A 9,804-nucleotide genomic window follows, 5' to 3' on the forward strand; every position below is an offset into this window, starting at 1 on the left:
TAGAATCTTTGCAACAAAGGGTATCAATATATAGTATTAGTTCACAGATAAAGCATGAGTTCTCTCATTCATTCCAGCACCATCGGCGTCAACCTCTCCTCCTCCGACACTGATGCCGTCAACCAGAGCCTCATCGAGGAGACTAACCGCATTCTCGCTGAGATCCGCTCCGACTCCGACCCCGACGACAACGACACCCCTTTCAGTCCCAACGCCAGCGCCGCCTTCTCCATAGGCCCCAAGATCTCCGATTGGGATCAACAACGCCAACAATGGCTCCAGCAAAACCCTGAATACCCTAATTTCGTCAGAGGTAAAGCTCGAATCTTGCTCCCCACTGGTTCACCTCCAAAATCCTATGACAACCATCTTTGGATTCTCCATTCCGCCGTAAGGAAAACTCGGCGATAGCACTAAAAGATCAAACATTTCCTAGTCGTATTTTCCGGAGAGCTTCTCTCCTTCCTAGTCGGTAATGAGGCAAGGGCAGCGGCATTGTCGTCATGAGAAGGGCGTTGTCATCACGCAATTTGCAGCCATGACTGCGGAGAGCTCGGAAGGGATGCTGAGGATGGCAGAGTAACAAATCGTTCGGACAGAAATGCTGTGGGAGGAAAAGATAGAGCGCGCATGGATGGTTTGGCACTGAGTGTAGACGTAAGGGTGAGTTTTGTTGCAGATTTGTGGAGGAAAGAGCCGTTGGAGTACGGAAGAGGAAGGGAAGGTAGAGAATGTGAGGATAAAGGAATAGTGGTTGGAAAGCATGAGAGTGAGGAGGGTGTCCTTGATGGGATCAGAGGTGGTGGGGAGGGAGAAGAGGATGGCTTCGTCGGCGTGAAGGGTGGAGTGGATGGTGAGGGAGCGAGTGTTGAGGAAGAAGGGGCCAGAGTGGGGTTTGGAGAGTGAAGAGTGCGGAGGCGTGAATGGTGGAGAAGGGGAAGTCGAAGTGCAAAGTTAAAGCTGTGTGAGTTGTGGCTGGCTAAGTTGACTTAGTAAATATGTGAGAATCAATAGCCATTGTTAGAGAGAGAGAGTGTGTGTGATTGAGAGAGAGAGGGATTGAAGATAAGGGATGGAGTGCCACCTAGGATCGGATTCCCACGAACCAAGCTTATATCCAAGTCAGGATACTTTTGTCACACGGAGAGCATCTATCATAGATATAACTTTAGTTTTAGGCTATCATGGGTACAAATGTTAGCATTTTCATCTCTTATGGATACAAATGGTTATTTATTCATTTTATAAAAATAAAATATTTTAAAAACATTTTGGGTTTAGTTAAAACATATCCATCTAATGTTAATATTACCAATTGAAAATATTTGTATAGAAAAATGTAAAATCTAAATTTATGTTAGATTTGTTATTCATTTATTTAAAGTAAAAATATAAAAATTTATATTAACAATATTCTTAACGTATGTTTTTAAAATATATATTGACTAACAGAAATACTAAACAACCAATTTTTTTAACTAAGTTTAATCAGGTCAAATTTATATATCTTATATTTTCGTTCTCGTTCTTTTTTTATTTTTCGTCTTTTTCCTCATTCTCCACCTTCATTATCATCTTCTCATCATCATTATCATCTCATCATCTTCCTTCTTTTTTTTTCTTCTTTTCTCGTTTGATTTTATTTTTCTTTTCCTCCTCATTCGTTATCATCATCATTATTATCATCATATTCTTCTTCTTAGTTAGTTTAATATCACACAATTAATTTAACGATAACAAGAGTGACATAGAAATCTTAGGTTAATAACACAAAAAATTTGTTGAAAATGACACTAAATTTTTTTATAAATAATACAAGAAATTTTAAAAAATCACATATCCAAATTCTTAACTCACTCAACCAATAAAATATATTCAAATATGTTTTGGAACAAAAAAAAATAGCAATTTATTACAAATGACATAGGAATGGCAAAACATCTTATATGTGAGTTCAATACCACTCAATTAGTTCAATGATAAGAAAAATTGGCTATAATTATTTTTATGTCACAATTAAGAAATTTCTGTGCCAAAATTAAGAAGCTTTATGTGTTACAGTTAAAAAAGTTTGGTAATATTTTTCTAATAAATTTTACACAATTCAAAATTCTCATTTCTCTTCCTCTTCTTCATCATCATTTTTTTCTTCTTGTTTCACGTTTTTATGATTTTTTTTTGTTTCACTCTCTTAACAAGAACCCGTGTCATGGTTAAAAAATTTTGGTACTATTTCTAATAAATTCTACACAATTCAAAACTCTCATTCTTCCTCTTCCTCTTCCTCTTCTTCTTCCTCTTCTTTAACATTATCATTATCTTGTTTCACATTCTCATATTTTTTTTAATTTTATCCTCTTAACAAGAACTTGTGTGACGGTTAAAAAATTTGGTATCAAAATTAAGAAATTTATTGTGTCATGGTAAAAAATTTCGGTGCAATTTTTCTGGATATATTCTATATATTTCAAAACTTTTTATCCTTCTCTTTTTCTTCTTCATCATCATCTTCTTCTTCTTCATCTTCTTTTTCTTGTTTCACCTACTCATAATTTTTCTTATTTTACCCTCTTAATAAGAATAAAAATAAAAAAATAGAAGAAAAAAATCAAACAAAGAAAAAGAAATAAAAAATAGTGCAACAACAAGGAAGAAAAGAAGGATGAAAAGAAAAAAATTGCAGCACCAAAAGAATGGAAATAAGGAAGAAACATGTGAAGAAGATGAAGTATGTGATTCATGCGCATATTTTGTGAGTAATTTTTATTGGGTTTGAGCAAACTTAGTTAGACTTTGTTGACAAAAATGCTTGGATGTGTAGCAAGACCAATTAATTAAACCTAAATATTTCAATCAAAACTAAGTGAATACTTTAAGCATATTATGATTTTTTAAAGAAAAAACAATCATTTGTCCTCATGAACTTTGCAAATACTGAGAAAAGTACCCATCAAACAAGGAAACTAATGTTGTACCCATGAAAGATGGGTTCCGTATGATAAAAGTACCCAAACCCTAATTTTTTGTTGATATTTTAATAAAATTTTCAAATTACTCCCACCATTTATCTTCAACCTCAATTCCACACCATCTCTTCTTCCCCAAATCCCAAGGTAGAGCTTCTGGTGGTTATGGGAAGTGACATAAAACAAGCTGTCTTTGGGCATATAATCAGTAATGAAGAGCTTCTCTCCTCCCAACGGTAGTTGGTAAACGAAAGGCCCTAATATATTCTTATGCCTCATCTCAACATCAAACACATCCCTTCCTATTTTGTTCATATCCCTTATATTCTTCACCACTACCGACATCCCGTTCGTCATCCCCGCCTTGTACGCTGACCTCAGCCCCCTGTTTTCCAGCACCTTTATTGATGCCTTCATCAAATCCTGCAACCTAAACACCCCTCTCTTGTCATTCACCATTACAAGGTCCCCCATTCTCTCTCCCCTCCCCTCCCCTCCCCCATGTCCCTCTGGTTGAATTCCCTCTCTTCACCATCCATACCCTTGCCACCGACCCCTCTCCCTCTGACACCCTCTAACCGTTCATGCTTGCCACGTGAATGCCTACCAGTGAATCTATACTGTTTATTCGAACTCATCATTTTTTTTCGTGCCTTTACAAACACAAACAGAAGTGCTGTCACTACCGCTGGAAGCTCCAACTTGGGATTTGGGGAAGAAGAGATGGTGTGGAGTTGTAGTTAAAGATAAATGGTGGAGACAATTTAAAAATTTTATTAAAAAGTCAACAAAAAATTAGGGTTTGAATACTTTTGTCACAAGAAACCAATTTTTCATAGGTATAATATTAATTTTTTTGTTTGATGGGTCATTTTATCAGTGTTCACAAAGTTTATGGATACAAATGATTGATTATTTTTTCTTTCTTTTTTTAGCAACACCTAATAGAAATTTAATTGAAAACAATTACTTATTATAAAGATTTAATTATAAATTTTTAAATTGTAATAACAAAATAAAAATTTAGTAAAATAAATCTACAAAATAATTATAACTATATTTAATACATTAAAAATATTAAAAGCTTCTAATTTCTATCATTGAAAGTTTAGTTAATAGTGTTTAATATGATAGCAGAAAAAATCTTTTGTTTATTAGGTAAAACACGCACATAAATCAAAGCAATGCCGATATCACATGAATCTCTCAAAACAAATAATATTATGTAGATGTTTTCAATTATACTTTTATATAAATCGAATTAAAGAGATTCAAATAACACATTATAATACTAAATCGAAACAAGTGTGTTCGAATTACATGGGAACATTGTAAATAGATATAATTAGCTTCGATTTACATGCGAATTCACCCATGGCGTTATGGCACATAATAATTCGATACTGCTTGATTCAATTTAGCCCATGGTAATGTATCCCATGGTAAATCGAATTATATAAATTTGAATTACATCCCATAAATAGTAATTCGAATGAACTCAATTCGATTTAGTAGTGGTGTTGTGCTCATAGTAAATCGATACAGATAAATTCAATTTAGTATAGATTTTGCTATATATAAAATTCGGATTCACTTGTTTCAAATTACATTTTACCATACCAAACCCATCCAAAAGACCAAAACGAAAAATCCAGAGTAACTTTGGAAATATATACTAGAAGATTCAAACAGCGAAAATAGAAGATGAGCCGAATTAAATCTATCAGTTGGACGGAGTTGTCCATATTGCTGGTAGCGTCCATGAAGAGGTTAGTGAATGAAACTTAATTTAATTTATTTTCTTAAAAAAATAAAGAATTGTTAGTAATATTAAATTTCTTAGAATTTGGTTATTATAATTATTAAAATTTTTAAACTTCAAATAGTAGTTAGAGTATTGATTTAGGGGTAGTAGTTTGTTAGAGCATTAAAATTACAAATGCATATTAGATGCAAGATAACTAAGTGTGTTGACTGAGTAGTGATAACTGATTTAGTTACAATTTGTAAGTTTTTAATGTTAGATGTTTAATTATTGGAGTTTGGCTTAATTTAATTTAGGTTTCAAGTTTTAGATTGAGTAGGGAGTAGAAGACTAGCAAGGATCTGACGTAATTTAATTTATTCAAAATATAAAATTATTAACTATTAGATTAACGAGGCACTACGAGTTTAGTTATAATTTAGGGTTCAGCTTTCTATCCTAAATATTAGATTAACTATGTTTTGTTAGAATTTCATTTAATTTAGATTAATTTGATTTAATTTAATTTAACATAATTCAACAATATTAGGCTATCTATGTTCAGATTTTGCAATATTCGTTACATGAAAGTTTTTTTTAATTATCCGTTTTAGGTGATTTTTGTTTCCTAAATTGTTATGGTTCTTATGGAATTTTTTCATCATCATGCAGTGCTACCGATGTATCACGCGCATGAGGAGGTAGCATGATATGCCCCTAGACGAGAGGATCATGTTGTACTTGTAGATGGCCGCGTTAGCCCATCTCGAGAGGCTCAACGACTATTGATTTAGGTTGGATGAGCCATTAGTTAGTGCAATTGTTGAGAGGTGGTGTCCAGAGACGCATACTTTCTATATGCCATTCGTGTGAGTGCACAATTACGCTACAAGATGTAGCGTACCAGTTAGTGCTCCCAATCGATGGACAGTACGTTAGCGGATGTCTGACAGACTTCAAGCGGTACATCGATGGCGACTATCCAACATGGGCTTGGTTCGATGAGTTATTGGGTGTGTTGCCGCTAGCGGACTGCATCGACAAGTTCACTGTGAAGTGCACTTGGGTGCAGGAGACATTCAGTGACCTTCTCCAGGGCGCAGACGAGGAGACAGTTAGGAGGTATGCAAGAGCGTACATCATGATGCGATTATCGACACAGCTCTTCGGTTACAAGTTTGGTACATACATGCATATTAGGTAGCTGTCGTACATAGCGAGATTAGTTGACATGGGCAGATATAGTTGGGGATCTGCCGTTCTATCGTGGTTATACCGGTGCCTATGCTGTGTGGCCAACAAGCATGTGGTTAAGTTGGCTAGTCCACTGTAACTCCTCCAGTCATGGATCTTCTGGCGGTTCTTGGGTTTTAGGCTCGATGGATTTGACGTCTTTAACTGGCCCTTGACAATGAGAAACTTAATGTTAATAGTTGTTTTGTGTGTTACTATTTTTACGGTTTATGCCAGTTGTTGATAACATATCTTGGGTCACAGATGGTCAGGTTATCCGCCAACATTGAGCGAAAAGGGACCTTGAGTCACGCACTGCAGACTAAGGATAGATTTACTTCAGGTTGGCAATGTGAGTTTTTGACATTTCAATCTTTTATTGTTCAGTTATTTTGTCTCATTACTGGTCATGAAGCCTTTTTTTGGAACTATTTCTCGATAGTTCGCTTGGATTCCATACAACTTACCGAATGTTATACAGTTAGTGCATCCTGAGATACTAGAGCCATGGCACACAGCGTTATAGAGGTATGTAACGACATTGATCTACTTTGCTATCATAGAGTAGCATAAGGTGGATTAGGTGCTACCACAGCTTGGAGGAGTATAGCATCGGCCGCTAGCTGCACTCAGGATCAATTTCTTGATGTCAAAGGATGGCAGATCTAAAGATGGCAATAAGTGGTTTTTTTTACCTTACAGAGTTGGCACATCCATTGGAGCAACCGGGTATAGCATGTGTTACGATTTGACGTTGTTCTAGATTCAGGACCATCACATGCGTACTTAGAGTGGTGACATCAGCATGGTCGGCGATTCTTGTCGCTTGAGCTATTCCTCGGTGACCCCAGAGTAGTTGCGATCCAGATAGAGGCATTACAGAAAGGGCCAGTACAGGCTCCAGATATGGATTAGGCGCCTGATGTTTCAGACAACCGTCATGTTAAGCGGAAATGTCGTTTTGGGACACGTTCGAGTCAGCGTAAATGGAGGTGGCTTGACGATGTCATCAATGCTTTGGAGGGGAGGAGTCGAGGTCATAGAGGAGCTAGCTATCACAGCCGTAGAGGAGCTAGGGACGGTGGTCGAAGTAGAGCACGACATGAAGAGAGAGGCAGAAAGGATGAGGGTAGCAGTAGAGACGAGGGTGGTGATGGTAGAGATGATAGTGGCGATGACGTTGGTGACGGTAGTGGAGATGAAGGTGGTTACGGAGGCCATGGTGCTGGACGTGATGGTGGTATGGGTGGTAGTAGTGGAGTTGGTGATGGTAGTGGTTGTGGAGGAGGTGGTGGAGGTGGTAGAGGTGGAGTTGGTCATGATTATGGTTGCGATGGATATGATAGTTATGGTGGTGGCGGATTATGTGACGATGGAGGTGACGAAAATGCCGGTGGAGGGTTTGGTGATTATTTTGTTGGAGTTCCTAGCAGTGACATGGCAATACACGATAGTTAGACATACATTAGCCCATGTGAGATGTTATTTAACTTGCTTGCCAGTGAGGGCCTTGACGCAGAATTCGGAGGGTCACACTTTCTTGAGGAGATTAGCATCATCATGCAGGAGAATGATTTGACAGGATGCAGATCTCAGGTAGGTAGATCCCATACACACCTAGATGTGGATTTAAATGAGCCTCCTATTGGACCTGTGGATGACACATTTGCATTGGGTAGGACACCCCCCTCGACATTCGCTACACATACATCGGATCATCCCGATCCATCAACTTCATAGGATCGCATACCAGACGAGATGGAGCATGACGGGGACAGAGACAAGGATAGGGTCCCTCTGGCCCAGAGAGCACGACAGATAAGGCGCCCCCACCGCTGCTTCACAGGATCGCATCTCCTTTGATTGGGGGTTATGGCACTAGGCAGTTCATGTTATGTCTTCCATGTTGTTACATGTTATTAGATATTATTTAGTATCACATCTATGGTCATGTTTTCTCCGAATATGGTTTTGAAGTTGTTAGTATGACATGTATGTTCTGTTTTCATGATCTGTTTTTTTACGTTTCTTATGTGCACAAATAACATTATTCAGAAGCACATGTATGTCAGATCGTTTAGAATCACATGTATGTTATATGACTATTTCATAATAAATTATACCACTATCTTATAACACGAGTCGATAACACGTAACATGTGCGAAACCAAATGATGAAGTTCAATTAACTGTGGTCGGAGAATGCAAACAACAATAAGACTTACATGAAGATACCATCATTAAAATAAAGCAACAACGAAACTGAAGACAAAACATTACACTAAATAAGCCCAACATTAAAAATTATGGGTGGAAGCAGAACCAACGTTCACTCTTCCCTGTGGACACACCCTACGTGTGTGGCCAGGCTATCTGCAAAGCCCATATCTCTTAGGTCTATTCGGGTCAGGCTTGTACATTGTATTCTGGATCCTAGTAGTTTTGGAATGCCCTTCAAACGCACGTCTCTTGGCGGGATCGGGTATGACTGTCGAACCATTATATGGTGGCCAAAACCTTTCAGGGATTGGAGGTGTGAATCCTATCCGAGAGACATTGAACACCGAGCTAAGATGATACACTTCATGAACATAGGTTCCCAATCCAGACGTGAGTATGAACAGCAAGCTAAGGCATGGGCGACATGGATAATGAAGTGCCTGAAAATATCTACAATCATAGGTCTGGTCTCTGAGGGACACTCTGTAAGAGCCAAGTGAGAAGCTCCCTAACGGAGTGGTCTCGGCTACAGTGAACTCAGAATTATCCCTGTTGTACAAAGTCATCGTGAAACACCTTGAGGCCTTCAGATTAGTTTGTATTGCCTTCATCAGATGCTGACTAAACTGCTGCCCAGTTCCTAGCTGTGCCTTTGCTTCTCTTCCTTTGCGAACAAATAGCTCTACCAATCTCCCATAGGTGGACTTCACCAACGAACAAACTGGAAGGTTCCTTACCCCCTTCAGTATCGAGTTTACACACTCGGAGATATTCGTAATCATATTCCCGAATCTCAGACTTTCATCTCGATGCTGAGTCCACTGCGCATACTCAATCCGATTAGCCTAGTCACACATTGTAGGGTCTTTGGATCGGAGGATGTCAAACCAATAGTCAAACTCGACCTCAGTCTTCGCATAAGCAACATTCACTAGAAACCTCTGTGCATCCTTGCCCTCAAAACTCAGGGCAAAATTTACCGCCACGTGTTGTATACAAAATGCTTGGTATGCATTAGGTGGAAGCCAACTCTCATTAGAGGCCTCCAATGCAACCTTGATCCCATTGTGTCTATCCGATATGACTAGAATACTTGACTGAGGCGTTACGTGTTGCCGAAGGTGAGACAGGAAGAATGACCATGAATTTATATTCTCATCCTCCACAAGTGCGAATGCAACAAGAATGATATTGGAATTACTATCCTGAGCAATCGCAACGAGCAGTGTACCCCGTATTTGCCGTACAAGTGGGTGTTGTCGACACTAACCAATGGCTTACAATACTGGAAGGCCTCGATACACAGTAGGAATGTCCAAAAAAGCCAGTGAAAATAAGCTGACGACTCATCGACTTGCCCACCAACTCGAACATGACTCGTCCTCAACACTGCAACACTACCTGACATCATCATATGCACACCTAGGACCCATCGCGGCAACTCATTATATGACTCTTTCCAATATCCGTAAATCTGAACCATGATCTTCTGCTTAGCCAACCAATTCCTCTTGTAAGTCGGTCTAAAACCGAAATATGCCTCCGTCGTATTCTGCAGTACTTTGATCGACACAGCAGCATCAGCTCTAATTATAGACAGTATAAAGACTGAGATCACATGATAATCAAGCATCATGTGAT

The sequence above is a fragment of the Arachis hypogaea genome, chromosome 4, assembly GCF_003086295.3.
Source record: "Arachis hypogaea cultivar Tifrunner chromosome 4, arahy.Tifrunner.gnm2.J5K5, whole genome shotgun sequence".
NCBI classification, from domain to species: Eukaryota; Viridiplantae; Streptophyta; class Magnoliopsida; order Fabales; family Fabaceae; genus Arachis; species Arachis hypogaea.